The sequence below is a fragment of the Pristis pectinata genome, chromosome 21 (genome assembly GCF_009764475.1).
Source record: "Pristis pectinata isolate sPriPec2 chromosome 21, sPriPec2.1.pri, whole genome shotgun sequence".
Lineage (NCBI taxonomy): Eukaryota > Metazoa > Chordata > Chondrichthyes > Rhinopristiformes > Pristidae > Pristis > Pristis pectinata.
The window spans coordinates 29,200,019-29,220,674 of NC_067425.1; positions in this window are offsets into that span (position 1 = coordinate 29,200,019).

The following is a 20,656-nucleotide window of genomic DNA, read 5'->3' on the forward strand; positions in this document are numbered from 1 at the left end:
GTGCGGTGGAATCAGAGATATTTGGACAGGCATTTGAATAGGCAAGGCCTAGAAAGATATGGACCAAATGGGAACAAATGGGATTAGTGAAGATGGACAAAAAAGATCAGCATGGATATGGTGGGCTGAAGGGCCAGTTTCTGTGTTGTACAACTCTATGAAAGAGGATTTAACTCCTTACTGAACCTCGAAACAGTGAGAGAACCCGGGTTTGTAGAGAAACTCAAGGATAAAAATTTTCAAGGGGAGATGGAAGTCTGGGATTCTGTGTACTCCAAGTTCAAGACTGATCATCTTGTATTTTGATGAGTAGTACACTGTGCAAGCTGTGAGTGCTTTTATTTTGCCTTTGCAATTAGGAGTTTGAATAAAGCAAAGTAGTCTTTTCACCAGTTGCCACTTATGTGACTCCAATGTACGTGTGAACGACAGGCAGAATGTTGGCAACAGTGACAATCACAAACATGGCAATGAATCGTCTGCAGCTGATTACCAGGCCACATTAACACAACCTGGTTCAGCTCACTTCACCAGCAATGCTGGAGACAGTACAAAAAGCAACAACTGGAGGAACTGGCTGGGTCAGGCAGCACCTGTGGGAGGGAGGGAAATTGACAGTCAACATTTTGGGTCGAGACCTTTCATCTTTTCAGTCCAGGTGAAGGATCTCGATCTGAAATGTTGATTGTCCATTTCTCTCTACAGATGCTGCCCGACCCACTGAATTCCCCCAGCAGTTTGCTTTATGCTCCAGGTTCCAGCATCTGTCGTCTCCTTGGAGACCTCAGTATAGTTTCCATTGTGGCTCATTTGCCTCCAGGAACAATGTTGCAGGTGTTGATCTCCCCTGCTCGAGTTGTGATTTACAATCGCAAAGATCCCAGACTAAACAATAGTTTACATCCAACCATTATAAGATTTTATTTTATTTTCCCTGAAGATCCCAATTGCAATGTCCCATTGCACCACTCAGCTGTAATTATCTGAATATATAAGTGTAAGGCTGCAAACAGGGAATGAGATTAACAAACTCCAGTTCCAAGTGCCTGGTGAAATCTGGCAATTTACTAATTTAATGGCTGGTTGCTTTAAGCTGAAGGCAAGGTACGAAATAAGACAATTACTGTTATCTGGAGAGGAGGGTGAAAGCTGTAACCTTAATTTAACTTGGAAGACAAATTAAGGATTTTAGCAAATTGGAATGAATGACCGTTCAATGTGCATTAAACCGATACATAATTGCAACATGCTTGGCGCCTGAGCATTTCTCAGTTCCTTGTTAACTCCTTGGCTGCTGCAGGTTCCAGAGGGATGAGTCCTGCTTGGGGTGAACTCAAGGGCTTCAGAACAGTCACAAGTGTTCAGAGCAAACCTCTGCCACAAATGAAGATGTTCACTTGTGTGTTGTGGCTTTATTTTTCACATCTCAGGTTATCCTGGGGAGGGAGACACACTTATCTGTAAGAAGAAAATGTAAAGGCAGATGTCTTCAATAAGATAAGGTCCATCCTTATAAAAAACGATCCAGATTCACAATGCCATTCGAGTTTAAGGGCAACGTGTCAAGTCACGTTGCGCTTAATGTCATGTGCACAAGTGCAGTGAGGTACAGGTACAATGAAAAACTTGCAGCAACATCACAGGCACGTAGGTACAGACCCCCTCCCCTCACCAAAACTTGACAAGCATTTTACATAGGATTTCCTGTCTTGTTTGAAACTTATTTGCCTGGTCTATCTTCTTTAAAATAACATGGTCCTGGAAATTCTTGAGATATATTTCCTCACAAATCAAAGCACTAAGTCAAAGCACTAAGTTGAACTGCCTGCAATGATAGGAGCTATGAACATAGTGGTGTTTGCAAGCCTCACTTTAAACTTAGGTTATTGTAGGTGAAATAAAGTTGATAAAGGTTTTCCTGTAAAGGACCAACTTCAGCACAGTAGTCTCCTTCACTTCACGCTCCCACCTTTTTCTTTGACCGGTAAGGAAACAGGTTTCATGCACAGCTCCAAGCTGACTGACCTCAAATCTCTGGAGCAATCCTGCTGTCCTTTTGATGAGACTGTGGCTGAATTATGTGAAACTGCTTTAAGAACTTAATTAGGAGCAGGATTACACTAGTCAGCCCCATGAGGCTGTGCTGCTCTTCCAAGTAATGGTAGATCTTCTTCATCTGCTGCACTTTCCAGTCCTATTCCCGTAATTCTGATAATGAAAGCTCTCCCCATCCCAATCTTGTATGTACTTTTGGACAGAGCACTAGAGCCTGCAGGGGCCAACAACTCTATGAAGGTATTTCTCAATGCTACCTAGACAACTCTTTATCTCAAGACAACAGCCTGATAGATCTAGATTCTGTTCTTTCTATAAAAGGCTGAGTTTAAGCTAAGACCCAAGTTTCACTGGGCCTTCATGTCCAAGATCTTTCAAATTCTCTTGTTAAAAGATTTTAACCTCATTCATTACTTAAAAAGCAAATATAAGGTTAGGGCCCAGACCAGTGGTGAGTTCTCCCTGTACAGGGATTCTCCACTCCTCTGGCATTTGACAGTGGTTGAGTACAACTGTAGCATTGGAATTGGGTACATCCAGTGAGGCCCTGTGTTCCAGCTTCATTCTGAGCCAGGAGAATGGCTTAAATCCCAAGGAACATCCTAATTTTAATTAAATTGAGATTAGCCTCTTTATACAGGCCTGAGTCACCTTTCTTTCCGAGACAATCTGCCGCTGGTTTCTCTATGGCTCGAGGACACTGGTGCTGGACTCTTGCCTGAAGTCTTCTTGCATGTGTTTGCTCCCTGAAAATTGCTTGCAGCTCCTGCTGATTCCCAGATCCCAGCCAGTACCTGTAACTTCCATTGTGACCCGCTGATTGGTTACCTCATCTATTTCAAACATTACTGATGTGATTGATCAAATAACATTTCGTTCCCTTCTCATATCATGCAGTTGCATTTCAGCTTGCTGCAGTCACACTCTGATTGGGTCATTGTGTGTTACCTCATTTGGGGTCAACTGCCTCCAGACATTCAGATAACCACAGGCATCAGGGGTAGGTCACCTGCAGATGTGAACAGTTAATGCGTGGAGATTACCTTCCATCTTTCTGGCTCTAGCTGTCTTTGTAATACATTTTTATATATCCACTGCCAGATGTCCATTATCCTTTATCTGACTCATTGTCACTCATTAGTCACTATGAAGCTCACTGCCTGTTCTGTAACTCACGTACACCCTCCTGTTTATCCATCCTCTATATCAGACAGTACAGCTTTCTCTGCACCTGCTCTCTAGTACCAGGCAGGTGGCTGGGGCAGAGGAACAGGGAAATACCTTGCTACACTTGCCAGTAAAAATAGTACTGCTGCCAACCCAACAAGATGCTTTCTGGCAGGAAGTGCCAGCAGCTGCTGAGAGGGAAGATCTGGCCTTAAATGATGTAGCCCAACTCAGCTGCTCTATTACAGCTCTTTAAACAGATCCTGGCATCTCTTCATTCTTCACCATGCAAGGTGCCTCATCACTTTTAACTGTTACGTTGGGTTTTTGGAACTGACTCTTCTGAAAGCATGCACATTCTAAGGCAAGGCACAGCAGAAGGGGCCACCAGAGTTCAAACACTCAGCACTTTGAATCAACAAAGCGCTTCTGATAAGATCAAATCAGGGCTACGGGGCTACTGTCAAACACAATTTGACAATTAAGCTTCAGAGATAAGATGGGATCAAAAGGTTAGTCAATAAAATAGGTTTTAGCAATTGTCTTAAAGGGAGAGAGAGAAGCAGCTAACCACAGAGTAAGGAGCAGACATTTTCAACTGATTTAGGTTTTATCCGTGGGTCTGTGTGTGCATGTATGTGTGTGTCTGCATACATGGTTGTGCATAAGCTTGTGTGTGTGTGTGTGTGTGTGTGTGTGTGTGTGTGTGTGTGTGCATGTTTGTATAAGCATGTGCATGTGTGTTTGTGTGTATGTGCATACATGTATTTGTGTTTTATCATCGTCTTGTTTATATTTTTTGATAGAGCTGGTGTGTGCTTAAAAGTTTGAGATGACCAGAGAACCTGGGGGTGGAGCCTCACTGGCTGTCAAAGCCGTTCTAGGACCCCAGCTGGCCATTTACTCAGAGGACCTGAGTGCACTGGGCCTGGTCACCCAGCTGGGAGCTAGCCTCCAGGGACCTATCACCGACGGAGGAATTATTTTTAAGTGGGGGGGGGGGGGAGGAAGTGGTTGCGTGGAGCAGGCAAATTCTGCATAAATGGCTCATTCTGCAACTCAGGGTGAAACTTCAGCATCCCATGTTCAAAAATGCTGTAAGATGTTCTTGCCTGCTGGACACCATTTTAAGTGTATCTTTTTGGATGTAACTTGTGCATGTTACTATTCACATCTCCAAACATTTCCAGCTTCAGGACATGATATATTTATTTTTTTGTGCATCTCAATTCTTATTTCCAATTATTTATTTGGCTTAAAAACAGAAACTGCTGGAAACACTCAGCAGGTCAGACAGCAACTGTGGAAAGAGAAACAGCGTTAATGATTCAGGCCAATAACCCATTACTTCAACAGTAACTGCTGTGTCCTGCATCTCACAGTTCCAGCATTTTTCTTCTCTCTACTCTGTCCCCATTCACCTCCCTCTATCTGCACAGTTCAGTGGTTAGGAAGATTTCATCCACCCCCTCCAAGGTAGCACTTATGTCCCCTGAACAATCTTGATCTCATCCTATTACAAACATTCTTTTTGTTCCCTCCACTCCTCTGAAACTTAAACCACACTTGTTTTCTCACTTTTTCCATTCAGGTGAAAGGCTAACAATCCGAAAGATGAACTTCATTTCTCTCTCCACAGCCGCTGTCTGACCTGCTGAGTATTTCTAGAATTGTCTATTTTGATTTCAGATTTCTAATATATACATTTTTTTGTCTTTCTATATGAGTGTAAATCTTGGAAGACCGTGTAAACAAACAATGTTAAGCAATGAATGTGCATCGTAAGTTAGCATTCAGAGGTGTTTAAGTTGCATGTTATTTAAATTGGAAACTTTTCTAGAGGTGCCTTAGATCTTTGCAAACAGCTTGTTTTATGAATTAGGAATGGGAGCAGGTCACTTGGCCCCTTGAGCCTGCTTCATCATTGGGGCAGCACAGTTAATAGAGCTGCTATCTCACAGCTCCAGTGACCCTGGTTCAATCCTGACTTCCAGTGCTGTCTGTATGGAGTTTGCATCTTCTTCCTGCAATTGCGTGGGATTTGTCCGGGAGCTCCGATTTCCTCCCACGTCCCAAAGACGTGCAAGTTGGCAGGTTAATTGACTACTGTGAATTGCTCCTAATGTGTAAGTGGGTGGTAGAGTCTGTGGGGAGTTGCTGGGAATGTGGGGAGAATAAAATGGAATTCGCGTAAGACCAGTGTAAATAGATGATTGATGGTCAGCTTAGACTTATGCTGTATGATTCTATGACTCTATTCAAGAGGATCAGGACTAATCTATTGAAAGTCTACTCTACATTCCTGTCAACCTCCAGTTACCATTCACCCACTTGCAAATCAATAAACTGTCTAGTTCTGCCTTAAAAATAATCAAAAACTCTGCTTAAACCACCTTTGAGGATGAGAGCTCTGAAGACTTAGGATCTCTGAGGAACAGAAGTGCCATTATTTTTAATCAGTGGCCCCAATTCCAGATACATAGATACATACAGAACGATACAGCACAATACAGGCCCTTCGGCCCACAATGTTGTGCCGACTTTTAAACCCCTTCCTCCCACCTATCCCTCTATTTTAAATTCCTCCATATGCTTATCTAACAATCTCTTGAATTTGACCAATGTACCTGCCTCCACCACCGCCCCAGGAAATGCATTCCATGCCCCAACCGCTCTCTGGGTAAAAAACCTTCCTCTGATATCTCCCTTGAACTTCCCATCCATTACCCTAAAGCCATGCCCTCTTGTATTGAGCATCGGTGCCCTGGGAAAGAGATGCTGGCTGTCCACTCTATCTATTCCTCTTAATACTTTGTACACTTCTATCATGTCTCCTCTCATCCTCCTTCTCTCCAAAGAGTAAAGCCCTAGCTCCCTTAATCTCTCCTCATAATGCATACTCTCCAAACCAGGCATCATCCTGGTAAATCTCCTCTGCACCCTTTCCAACGCCTCCACATCCTTCCTATAATGAGGCGACCAGAACTGGACACAGTACTCTAAGTGTGGTCTAACCAGAGTTTTGTTGGTTGAATGTTGGTCCTTTCTGTGATCCCCACATCCCCTGAATGGTTAAATGATAACATATAACCAGCATGAGCTGGGAGACTCTTGGCCATTACTTAGACCACAATCAACGTCTTAAAAGTTTAGCATAGCATTGCTGTTTGTGGGAGCTTGCTGTGCACAAATTGGTGGCTCTGAATCCTGCAGCACCACAGTGACCACATTTCATTGGCTATAGAACACTAATGTACATTTCTACTTTGGTTGTAGAAACTCAAAAACAAGATTAATATTTGCCAAAGCTTACATCAGCTGATGTCACACAGGGCTGGGGTCTAATCTGGTGCTTTCCTTGCTTGTAGAAGACTGGCCAATGCATTAGATGGGTGGGTAAGGGACATCCTTACACCTGCCACGATGCTGTGGGAGTTCAGCTGCAGTTGGGTGATGGCTCGTTTTATTATCCTATCCTAGGGTGTTGCCCCTTGTGGAAGGCCAGTGTTAACTGCCCGTCCCTAACTGCCCTTAAGAAAGTAGGGATGAGCTGCCTTCTTGAGCAGCCACAGTCCTTTTAGTGAAGGTGCTCCCTCAGTGCTGTTGCAGAGGGAGTTTCAGGGTTTAGACCCAGTGATGACAAAGGACCGGAAAGACGTTCCCAAGACAGAGGGGAACCTGCATGTGAAAGTCGACCCGCGCTGTAATAAAGCAGACAACAGCAGAACCAAGGAGCGTACAACTAATGCTTTATTATTTAATGCTAGCGGGAGTGAGGGATACAGATGTTAATTTGTTTTGAATTATTTAATTAACATCCTTGATATTAACTGCTCAATGGCACATGAAAGAGGTGCTGCTTGGATAAAGTGTGTGAATGAAGGGAGAAAGGGTGTACCTAATGACTCACCACCTGCAGGGCAGATAGCAAAATTAAAATGTATACAGTCTGCAGTCTTTTCCTCTTTCATGTTGACTTATCAAAGAGGCTGCCTGTTCAGCAGTTCATCGGCTGAATCGCAATCTATAGATCAGGAAAATGGCATGCCTGTGTTAACTGCATCGTGTGGTAGGCTCCTTATTGATGGGCAGAGAAGCCAAGAGAGACTGAAATAGCCAGCCTCATTTTAAAAGACCTTTTCAATCTTTAGTCTGTAAATGCCAGGGATAAGGACTGACATTTAGTGTCTAATGGGAAATGAAATACAATTACAGCAAAAAGCCTCAGCCTTCAGAACAAATTGGAAATAACAGCTGCTGTCTGGTGTATGCTCTTCTAAATAAGGTACAATCTTTTAAAAATATACTTCCATTTTACCGCAGTCCTAAAATTTCATCACGAGTAGTGCTGGGAAATGCTTAACACTTCTGTTTCACATTTTACGCTATAGAATCAGAAATCTACAACACAAAAGGAGATGATTTGGACAACTGAGTTTGTACTGGTCAAAAATAAAAGCTATTGAGGCTATTCCCACAAACACACTCCTGTAAGGGTCTGATACAGCTGCCTGACCTGCTGGGTTCCTCCAGCATTTTGTGTGTGACAGAGAGTAGCTGGGCTGTAGCCTTGTAGCCTCAATCTGTAGCCTTGTAGGTTATGGCAGTTCTAGTCCTTATCTGGGTACTTTTTCAAGATACTCACTGTCTGTGCCTCTAGCACGCTTCCAGGTAGTGAGTTTCAGATACCCGACTTCTCTTTGGAACCAATTATCCTCAACCTCCCCTGCAATCCTTCCAACAATCACCTTAAACCTAGTTATTGCTAAGAGAAATGGATGCTTCCTGTTCACCCTACCGGATTTCTTAATCTCATATGCATTGATTAACTTTCTCCTTGGCCGCCACTGATCTACAGAAAACAACCCCAGCCCAGCTACTCTCTCTGCATAGATAAGACTCTCCAGTCCTGGAGTTTGAACTTCCTCCGCACCCTCTCGAGTGGACTCTTGCTGTAAGCAGAACTGTTAAGTTCCCATCCTCCTAGCAAGTTAGTATCAATGGTTTTTAATGGTAGTGGCAATTATTTAAAGTAAATGGGTATTAAAGATGATACACATTTAATGGGAGCATTATTGAATCACTAACCTCATTATCTGGGAGCAAATAATGATCTACTTACATAGAAGTAGGAGTTGATCATTCTCAAGCCTACTGCACTCCTCAGTTAGATCACAGCTTAACCACAAATCAATTCCATTTAGTTCTTTTTATCCTATATTGCTTGATATTTTTGTCTGCAAAACATCTATTGATTTCTGTCTTAAAAGTTGCAAATTTCAACATCCCCCAAATTTTTGGGAGAAAAACATTCTGGATATCTACTAACCTATGCCTTTCACTTCTGAAGTTCACAACTTCCGCCATCTCCAATAGGGTCCCACCACCAGGCACCCCTTCCCCTCCTCTCCCCTCCCTGCTTTCGGCAGGGATCATGACTCCCTCAACTGCTCATCCCTCCCTACCAATTCCCATCCCTCTCCAGGCACTCATTCCTGTAACCACATAAAGTGTTACACCTGCCCTTACACCTCCTCCCTCACGTCCATCCAGGGCTCAAAAAAGCCTTTCCAGGTGAGGCAATCTTTCACATGTGAATCCATTGGTGCTATTGATTGCATCCGGCGCTCCCGGTGCGGCTTCCTTTACATTGGTGAGACCGGACGCAGGTTGGGGGACCACTTCGTTGAGCACCTTTGCTCCGTCTGCTGTGCCAGCTGGGATCTTCTGGTGGCCAGCCGCTTCAATTCTATTTCCCATTCCCACACCGACGTGTCCATCCATGCCCTCCTCCACTGCAAGGTCATGGCCAAATGAAAATTAGAGGAACAGCGCCTCATATTCCGCTTGGACAGTCTCCAACCTGATGGCACGAGCATCGAATTCTCAAACTTCCGTTAGCCACTCGCCTGTCCCTTTTCCTACTTTTTTTCTTTTCTCCTTTTATCTTTTTTCCCTTTTTCTTTTCTCTGTCCTCCTGATTGAAATGGCCCCCACCTCTTTCCCCTCCCCCACCTTCTCCACCTGCCCATTGCTCACACACTCCTCCCACTGGTTCCCCTCCCCACCCCCTTCCCTTTATTCCATGCTCCACTGTCCTCTCCGATCAGAATCCATCTTCTTCAGCACTTTGTCACCTCCACCTGTCACCTCTCAGCTTCTGTCATCATTCCCACTCTCCTCCCTCCCTCATTTGCCTATCACCCCCCCCCCCAATCACCTGGATCAACCTATCACCTGCCAGCTCTCACTCCACCTCTTCCCCCCACCTTTTTATACTGACTATCTCCTCTCTTTCCAGTCCAGATGAAGGGTCTCGACCCGATACGCCGACTATCCGTTTCCGTCCATAGAAGCTGCCTGACCCACTAAGTTCCTCCAGCAACTCTGTATCTTGCTCCAGATTCCAGCATCTGCAGTCTCTTGTGCCTCCTTTTACTTCTGAGAAGCCTTGTCATAATTTTAATATTATGAACTAAAACTTGTTTAGTGTCTAAAACATCATGTTAAACTATCACAATGAGGGAATCCCATGCTAGTTGCTTGAGGAATATTTGATTGTGTACAAGCCCTAAAAAGCTGTGTGTGATAAACTATTGTGGAGCCACTGGAGGAAATCAGATAGACCTTGCACTTCAGTAGGGCGAGGGTGAATAGGAATGAGCAGGAGGAGTCAGGAGAGGAATGATATCTGGAAAAGAAATTCTGGGGCCAGAGGTTTGATTGGGTGATGGAGGAGAGCGTTTGGTAGGTAGAAGAGGTGGGTAGTGAGGAGATGGTTTGGTACAAACAAGATCAGCGGTGGGGCAGGGAAAGGGTTAGAGAGAACACCAAACAAAATTCTTCACAGTCCTACCTGGTTGAAGAGCAATGCCTCAGGTGCCTTGGCAGCAGATCAAGTAAGGTTCCTTCCAATAAACAGAGAAGCAGGCTTAAGATCTCCAAGTGAAGCCTGCCGTGAGAGAAGCCCACACCACTTGCACACTTCTTGCCATTTGACATCTGCGTGCACCCAGCAGCCTCAGTGAATGTGTGTGTCATATGCCCGGGTGACCAGTATAAATTTCTAAGGTCATGAGGATGGCACACAAGAAAATTCCTTCATTGAGCAAACTAAAACACTGCACTATGCAAAATTATTTTTTATCCAATTATGCCTTGTTCACGATGAAATCTGAAGTGTGATGGACACACACTACTTTAATTCCATAGATTGTATACACAAAGCATAATAACCTGCTCCACTGATACATAGACAGAAGTTGAAAGTTCAAATATCACATTAAATTAACCACTTGTCTCTTTTTAACTCAAACAGTAACTGGACAGACATATCACCTCTGAGGTGCCTCTTGAAGAGCTTCAGAATTCTAACAGAGGAACTTAGAAATGAAATGCCCTACTCACTGCTGATCAAATTTGCAACAGTTGCTAAGGGTGAAGTGATACCATAGGATGGTGTAATTTCAATCAACTCCATTTTCTACATTCTCTGGTGTTTGGCTTACAGCGATGGAAAGAGATTTTGTACTTACATGGAGAAATGTTATCCATACTCATCAAAGATGTCATTTCTCTGTGTTGTCTTTTAACACACTGATACTCTTTAACTGCCAGGAAATGTGTTTGGAGCTTTAACATTCTCTTTCTGGCAGTTCTATTTTGCCAAAACATAAGTGCATGTTTTCCCTCTAAATTTTTACAGGGAACTGACATGAGGGATGTTTACAGATGGAAAGTCAGTCATTTTCTGCTGCGAGCAACAAGCAGAAACAACACAAACTAAGTCACAATAACCAGACTACAGAGAAGTGTAGAGAAATAAAGTAGGGCATTTTAAACTTGAAAATGAGTTGGACCAAATGGAATAGAGTGAAAGAGTTTAAAACTAAGTTTAAGATCAAGATAACTAAAATGGAACAGACTAAGCATACACGGTGTTTATATTGTTGTGTAACAGGTGGAGCTATTAGTACCAGATCTAATTCTTGCTCTTTAAGTAGGTGATTGATGTCATTTTATTAATGTTAATTTCTATATGCAAAATTATCAGACCTGTAGACAACGAGCAATCTGAGGGCTAATTTGCTCCCATAATATGGGATTGGGTTCCATTTTTACTGAATTAAAACAATTGACCATTCAGGTGATTTACACAATTAACATACATTAACAATATATGTTATATACACAATATACATTAATGATTTGGAAGAGGGGACCAAGTGTAGTGTATCTAAGTTTGCTGATGACACTAAATTGAGTGGAAAAGCAAATTGTGCAGAGGATGTAGAGAGTCTGCAGAGAGATATAGATAGGATAACTGAGTGGGCAAGGGTCTGGTAGACGGAATACAATGTTGGTAAATGTGAGGTCATCCACTTTGGAAGGAAAAATAGAAGGTCAGATTATCATTTAAAAGGTGAAAGATTACAGCATGCTGTTGTGCAGAGGGACTTGGGAGTGCTTGTGCATGAATTGCAAAAGATTGGTTTGCAGGTGCAACAGGTTACCAAGAAGGCAAATGGAACGTTGGCCTTGATTGCTAGAGGGATTGAATTTAACAGCAGGGAGGTAATGCTGCAACTGTACAGGGTACTGGTGAGGTCGCACCTGGAGTACTGTGTGCAGTTCTGGTCTCCCTACTTGAGAAAAGATGTACTGGCTTTGGAGGCGGTGCAGAGGGGAAAAGGCAGGTCGGTGGATCTGAGTCCACGGCCAGATCAGCCATGATCTTATTGAATGGCGGAGCAGGCTCGACGGGCCAGATGGCCTCCTCCTGCTCCTATTTCTTATGTTCTTATAAAGAGCTTTGGTAACCAAAATTTACAGGTGGCACTCAAGTTCAAACTTCACAAAATGCCAAATAAATGTTTCCACCCCATGCATATGTCCCACAGGCCAATTTAAAAAACTAAAAAAAACTATAAGGAATTAATTACATGCCTGAAAATATTTGTTCAGCCTCTTACCAGCCTCAGACCTCCAATATTCCAGTGATCCTCAGCGGATCCATAATCCCAGCCCCAAGAGAGGCATTACCAAGTATCAGGCTATTTCAACAGTGCAAGGTCCCAGCCACCCAAATATCCTCAGAGCTGGCATACTTGCAAACTCCAATCCCATCTTTCTCTCCATGGAAGTGGCATTTCCCTCATCTCCATATCGTCTAAAGTTGAAGCTCTACCTACATCTGCAAAGCTTCTGATCCTGGGATATCCAGGTTCACACTTGCCCATTTTCGCAGCCTGCATCTGATAGCTTCCATTCACACTGACAATTCCCCTTCAAACCAGAGTCATGTGCATCATCTTGTCTCCAACACCCACTTTCAAACCAATATCCTGCTGTAAGCATTAAACAAAAGAGAGAGACTGATGACACCAGCAAAGGAATGTATGAGGGAGTCAAAACGATAAATTGTGTAAAATCCACACAGGGAAAGAGTAAAAAAGTTAAAAAATTAAAGTGTGAACCAGAGGAAGGGAGTGCAAAAGAACGGGAGGGAGAGAGCGAGATCTAAAAAGAGAAATTAATTTTGTCCAATCATAATGGCACAGTTCAAATCAATATCATTTAAAAATCAAGACAACTAAAGTTGTTAACTAAATACCTCTGGAGAAGGAAATTTACATTGGTATCTTTTGCTTACAAGCCTTCTGTTAAGCTGTGGCTAATGCTTATAGATCCCTTAAACTAAAACTATAATGCCTTCAAATTGTCAACTCTTCAGAGAAATACAATTCAATTTTTGTCATCAAACATCTTTGGAAAAGAGCATGTGAGCTCAATATCTGTATAATAAAAAAGGACTTGATCAATCAAAGGGCACAACCTCTTGAGTTAGAGAGCTAAAGAAATGTAAACAAGAAAATGGAGAGACAGGCAGGCAGTGAACGTGTGAAGGGAAATGTTTAAAGTGCAAAAGCATCTAGAATAATTAGAGATGTCAGGAAAGAGTGGGAGGCGATTGCTTTCCCAGCTTCGCAAGCACAGGCCAGAAAACTTGTTTTTTTTCCCATTCTTGAAGTTGCAAGGCAATTCTCTATCTATACCATTTTTGTGGAAGTTGTACTATTTGGCAAGATCTGAGAAAGACAAGTTTCTCCCTCAGGTACTTTGTATGTGGAATAAAAAGTGTAGCGGCATTGTTAAAATAAATGTAGGGGAGTTGGTTTGCGTCGATTAGATACTGATTTTGCAACACTTGAATCTGAATCCTAAGCTAGCCCAAAGTGAGGCAATGGGTATGGCTGCAGTGCAGTGGTTAAATTATTGGGCTAGTGATCCAGAAGACCTTGGTTCAAATCCCATAAAGTCTATTTAGTTCATTTACTAATATTGGATTTTAAAATACAAAATAAGCAATAAGTACCAAATTGTAATATTAAAAACCTTTCAGTTCACTAATGTCACTCTGGGGGAGGAAACCTTCTGCCTTACCTAGTCTGGCCTATATGCGACTCCAGCCCTCATAAGTGGTTAAATAAAATGGCTAAAATGGCTCAGTAGCACCATAACCACTTCAATGAAGAGAGAAAGAATAAAACCTGAACGACCACTGGCAATGTCAGTAACAGCCCAGTTAATTGCGTAGGACTTCCTCACAAGCCTCTGGGAATTGGTGTCTAAACTGGGAGATCTGATGCACCCCTGAGAAAACTAACAGCCTGATATAGTCACAGAAAACGTGCCAAACTCCTCCATCGCAATTCCTAGGTAAGTCCAATCCCCAGAGGAGGTGGCAAAGTGGTACACACGCAGGGCACGAGTAGCCAATGATTCGTAAGCTGAGCAGGGACGGTAGCTGATGACTATGAGACATTGTGGGGCCTGTCAGCTACTGAGACCACACTGCACCATATTATGTGTGTTAAATGGAATGGAATCAGAACTGATCTGGCAGTAGAAAGCTAGGCCAATGTGGGGTGCTATGGACCATCAGAAGCAGCAGTCATGTGCACAACCACAACCTGTAGTCTCATGTCTGGCATGTCCCTCCCTTTACTGTTACCAATAAACAAGGGGACCAACCCTGGTTCAGTCAGGAGTTCAGAAGCCTATGCTAGAAGCAGCATGAAGTGAGCCTAAAGCAAGGAGTAAATCCATGTGTGTTAAACAACATGCAACAGATAGTGATAAGTCGTGAACAACCAATGGATCAGATCAAATCTCTGCAGTCTTATCCCATCCAGTCATGAATAGTAGTGGGCATTTGGACAGACAATGGGAAGAGGTGGCTCCAATAACATCCCTATCCTGACGGCATGGCAGTGTTAAGGACAAAACAGTGTTGAACCACAGATGCCAGCTGATGATCCACGCAGCTTCCTCCTGGGATTGCCACCATCACAGAAGCCAGTTTTCAGCCGATTCAATTCACTCAAGAAATAGCTAAAAGCACTGAACAAAGAGAAGTCTAAGGAACCAGATGACAACATGGTGGTAGTAATGAAGAACATGTATCAGAAACAACTATCCCCGAGCTGAAATATTCCAATACAGTTCCAGCAATGGTATCAACCTGACAATATGACAGTGTGTCCTGTTCATAAAAAAAAGACAAATTCAATCCAGGTAATTACTACCCAACCTTTCTATTCTCATTCATCAGCAAAATTATGGAAGGTCTAAAGCTGGACTTGCTCTCCAAGAACACAAGAACACGAATACCATTTTGTTGGGAGCTCCATTTCAGGTGTGTACAGAGAATCGTGATGCTCTGACCTGCCTCAAAGAGTCAAAATAAGCAGAAGATCTGTAGGACTGTCCAGCAGCACCGGCACCATCAGGATGTGGTTCTGGGGTCACTGGAGGGTGGGTGCCAGGGAGATGAAGGAAAGCCCAGGATAGGGAGGTGTAAGATCCTGCGTGTGCTTCCTGTGTCCAGCACTGCCTCAGGGCTAAACAACAAAAACTACAACATGAGCTGGGATCATTGTTACCCAGACATAACATCTCACAGAGTAATGCAGCATGAAAATGGATGTTTTGGCTCAGGACTGTGCCAACCATTAAGCACCCATTTACGCTAACCCTATATTAATTCCAATTTATTTTCCCCACTTCCCATCAACAAGAAAGTCAGAGCAGGAGTTGGTCACCAGGCCCCTCTAACCTGCCCCACCATTCAACATGACCATGGCTGATCGATGGTGGACTCAACTCCCTTCTGTGCCAGTTCCACAGATCCCTCAATTCTTCAATCTTTCAAATGTTCACCTATCTCCATCTTAAATCATATATTTAATGTTCTGGACTCCATCACACTCAGGGGCAGAGGATTCCAGAGATTTATCACCTTCCTCTGAGTTTTAAATGACTGGTCCCTTGTTTTGTAAGTATGTCCCCTTGATCATGACTCTCCCATTTGTGAAAACATCTCAACATCTACCCTATTAAGCCCTCTTAAAATCGTATATGTTTGAAATAGGTCATCCCTCATTCTTCTAAGCTCCAAGAAATACAGATCCAAACTGTCCAGCCTCTGTTGACAGGACAACCCTCTCATCCCAGGAATTAGTCTGGTGAATCTCCTTTGGACTGCTTTCAGTGCTACTCGATCCTTTTTTAAGTAAGGGGACCAAAGCTGTGTACAATATTCCAGGTATGACCTCACCAAAACCCCGTACAATTTAACAAAACTTCCTTATTCTTAAACTCAAACACCTTTGATACCATTTTCCATCTTATCTACTTGTTGGACCTGCCTGCTAACTTTTTCTGATTCACACACTAGAATACCAAGATCCCTCTGAACTTCACTCATTCGCAATCTCTCTCCATTTAGATAATAATCTGCCTTTTGCTTCCTCTTACCAAAATGCATGGCCTCACACCTCCCCAAATTAACCTCGATTTGCCAGGTTTTTGCCCAACCATTCAATCCATCTATATTCTCATGTAGAATTATAATGTCCACACAGAACATGCCCTTCCACCTGTTTTTGTGTAGGTGGCTCACAGATGCCCACTTAGAGTTTTGACAGGTCCACTCAGCTTCAGACCTCATTACAGTCTTGGTTTAAATGTGGAACAAAGAACTGAATTCCAGAAGTGAGGTGAGAGTGACTGCCCTTGATATCAAGGCAGCACTTGGCACAAATGTGACACCAGAGATCTCTGGTAAAACTGAGGTCATTAGAATTCCAATGGTTGCAATAATATCTCACACAAAGGGAGATGGTTGTGGTTGTTGGAGGTCAATTATCCCAGCCTCTGGATATCACTGCAGGAGTTCTCAGAACAGTGTTCAAAGCCCAAACATCTTCAGCTGCTTTATCAAGGGCCTTCCTACCATCGGGCCAGAACAGTGATGTTCACTAATGTTCAATTTCATTTGTAACTCTGTAGCAAATGAAACAGCTCATCCCTGCATGCAGCAAGATCTAGAGAACATGCAGGCATGGGCTGAAAAGTGACAAATAACATTCATGCTACAAAATTACTTGACATGTCCAGCAAGAGAGGGTCTCACCACCTACCTTTGACATTCAATGGTATTATCATCATCATCGAGTCCCCCATCATTCTACACCCTGTGAGCCACCATTGACTAGAAACTCAGCTGGACCTGCTACATATTCATTGGGTGTCCTGCAGTGAATGACTCACATTTTGCCATCCCAAGGCCTTTCCACCATCTACAGAGCACGTCTGGAATGTGATGGAGCACTCTCCACTTGCCTGGATTAGTCCAGCCTTAACTTTCAAAAGGTTTGACACCATCCAGGACAAAGCAGACCACTTAACTGATACCTAACCCATCTCCCTAAAGATTACTTCCCTCCACTACCAACAGTTACTCACCTAAGCTGAACCACCTCCTAAACCTATAACATCTGCCACCAAGAAAGGCAAGGGCACTTGGCTCATGGGAACACCACTATCTACATATTCTCCATGTCTCACACCACCCCAGCTTGGGAATATATTGCTGTTTCATCATCATCATTGGGTCTAACTCCTGGAACTCACTCCCATGAGCAGCATGGGAACCTTCAGCAGAAGAACTGCATCAATTCAACAAGGAAACTCACCATCACCTTCTGAAGGGCAATTGAGGATGGGCAATAAATTCTTGTCTTGGCAGATCCTGAAGAGTGAATAAATAAAAATAAATTGAGAGTCCCAGTGATTCATTGGTTTTAAAAGATAAAACATAAACTAATTGTGATCAGTATTACCCTTCCACTTAACCACAAAGCATAGATATTAGACACAAAGTGTTAGCTGAGGTAAACAGGAGGATCACAAGCTTGGAAGAGCTGGGCTAAATGACCTATTCCTACATGGTAAAATTTTATGTGTGGAACAGCTATAGCTGCCATACTGATTTAACAGGCTCACTGGCAGGTATTTCAAAGGTAGAGAGATAAATAGGTTTTTATCACAGATGTAAATTGTCACAATCAGATTTTTAATTTCAGAGATGACAGCTTTTTATTCAGGTTTTATTGTTTGCTTCCTTACATTTAAGCAATTTGTTTTAGATCAGCAATTTGAAGTTTTCTCATAACTTCTCATACCTAGCCTCCTATAAAAATCCTGTAGCAGTAATCTGGCAATAACTTACATTTATGTGTTTACGTGTCTATCACTTGCTTTGTACTTGTTCTGTTATGGTGTCAGTGCCTTTATGTATATCAACGTTGTCTGCATCCTAACCCATCATCTTGTGTTTGCGATACTCATCTAATTATTGATTGGTTTCAGGTTTGCAACACAAGCAGTGAGTAAGTTGTGACTTTTGAATTCCAGACAAAATCCACATTGTCTGTAGGAAGACTCAGCAGAAGAACATGCATGGATCAGTATGAATGGTTTAAATGTACATTTTCTAATTATCACTTGATATCCTTTGGCTCAAGACTTGGTCTTAAAAACATAACTCATATTGGTTCAAGAGGTCTTCTGTCATATCTAGGGAAGGTCCTGGTGCCACAGCTGCAGATGTACAACAACTGCTACAAGGCAAGATGCTTGTCTGCTGATGTGAAAAGATGGGTGGGAACTGTTGTGGCAGTTGGCACCATAGTTGAAAAGTGAATGGCTCACCATTCAATGGCTAATACCAGCCTGTAACACTCATCCTGTGTCTGAGAGATAAATCAACTCAGACAGTTGCCACTCAATTCTAAGCATGAAACATGGTTTCATATTTTATATTTCATACTTTCCTGTGGCACTGTAGGAGACTATTCAGCCCATAGATTCTATGCCAGCTCCCAGAGCAATCCATCATTTATTTTCCCTCCATTCATTTCCCTGCACTCTGCTCTCTCCCCCAGGCTCATCAATGCTCCTCCAACTTCCAACCACCCACCCACACTAGGCTCAATTTACAGAAGCCAGTTGATCTACCAACCAGCATGACTTTGCAGAGATTACGAGATTTCACATCAAAATACATTGGTCAACTGTGCTGATATTGACATTTGGCCCTTTATAGGGCCAGAGCACAATTCCTCAATTTCTCAAGGGCACTCAAAATCTCTTTGATCTGATGCAATGTTCAAAGGCGAGTTACCCAACCCAAGTAGTGAAATTAAACTCATTCTGCATCTTGGCATGAAATTAACCACCTGGGGTAGATTTTGAGATTAAATGAAATCAATTCTTTTTAGCACATTTTTGGTCAACTCTTGGTTATAGTAGTCAATCTAGAAATGATCTGGGCAAAAGTGAGGGGTGAGGGGTATTTGGGAGGAGAGGGTGTGAGTGATGGGTGTGAGTAGATCCTGTACCATTTTCTTGGGGCAGCTAGTCTTCTTGAGGTGGCAGAGTGAAGTGGTAAATTGGTTTATTATTGTCACATGTACCGAGGTTCAGTGAAAAACTTGTCTCGCATACGGTCCGTATAGATAATTTCATTACAACAGTGCATTGAGGTAGTACAAGGTAAAACAGTGTAGAATAAAGCATTACAGTTACAGAAAAAGTGCAGTGCAGGTGGACAATAAGGCACAAGGTCACAACGAGGTAGATTGTGAGGTCAAGAGTCCATCTTATTGTACTAGGGGACCATTCAATAGTCTTATAACAGTGGGATAGAAGCTGTCCTTGAGCCTGGTGGTACATACTTTCAGGCTTTTGTATCTTCTGCCTGATGGAAGAGGGGAGAAGAGAGAATGTCCACAGTGGGTGGTTTGATTATGCTGGCTGCTTTCCCAAGGCAGTGAGAAGTATAGACAGAGTCCATGGAGGGGAGGCTGGTTTCTGTGATGTGCTGAGCTGTGTCCACAATTCTCTGCAGTTTCTTGCGGCACACACAGAGCAGTTGCAATACCAAGCCGTGATGCATTCAGATAGGATGCTTTCTATGGTGCAGCGATAAAAATTGGTGAGGGTTGATGGGTACATGCCAAATTTCTTTAGCCTCCTGAGGAAGTAGAGGCACTGGTGACAATTTCTTGGTCATGGTGTCTACGTGGTTGGACCGGGACAGGCTATTGGTGATATTCACTCCTGGGAACTTAAAGCTCTCAACCCTCTTGGTCACAGCACTGAGTGCTTTCCTGAATCAATGACCAACTCTTTTGTTTTGCTGACATTGAGGGAAAGGTTGTTGTCATGACACCATGTCACTAAGCTCTCTATCTCCTTCCTGTACTCTGACTCATCGTTATTTGAGATACGGCCCACTATGGTGGTATCATCTGCAAACTTGTAGATGGAGTTAGAGCAGAATCTGGCCACACATTCATAATGCACACTGTATGGATTTTGCACATTCTCCCCGTAACCTTGGAGATTTTTTCTGGGTAATCTGGTTTCCTCTCACATCCCAAAGATGGGCGGCTTGGTAGGTGAATTAGCCACCGTAAATTGCCCCTCATGTGTAGATGAGTGGTACAATCTGACGGGAGTTGATGGGAATGTGGGCAGAAATGGATGGATTTGGGTAGGATTTGTGCAAAGATGGGTGCATGGACTCGGTGGGCTGAAAGGCCAGTTGCTTCACTGTATTTCTCTGTGATTTTTATAATGCTATGACTAATCAAGATTTGTAACAAGGGTCTATATCACCATTGAGCCTTACCGCTTCTTCCTCAAGCTTTGGCAGTCTGGATAATGGTTCATGTAGATTTTTTGGGTACGGTTCTTATTCTCTGGTGGATGCCCTGCCCTGTACTTCATTAATGCTGGTGACCCTTAAAACAATGGAAGAATGTGTCCATTTATTGGTACCTTGTACAATTGTGGGACTTTGCAAAGTGCAAGAAGTATTTTAGGTAGTTGGTTACCTTTATATTATAGGAAACATGACAGCCAATTTATGCATAGTAGACTTCCAAAAATAACTGTGATAATGAGCAGAATCTATATTTGCATATCAGCTGCTTTATAACAATTGGGCAGAACATGAGGAAAATTTCCATGCTCCATCTGAGAGAGTGCACTAGGATCTTTTAAGCTCACCCAAGGGGGCAGG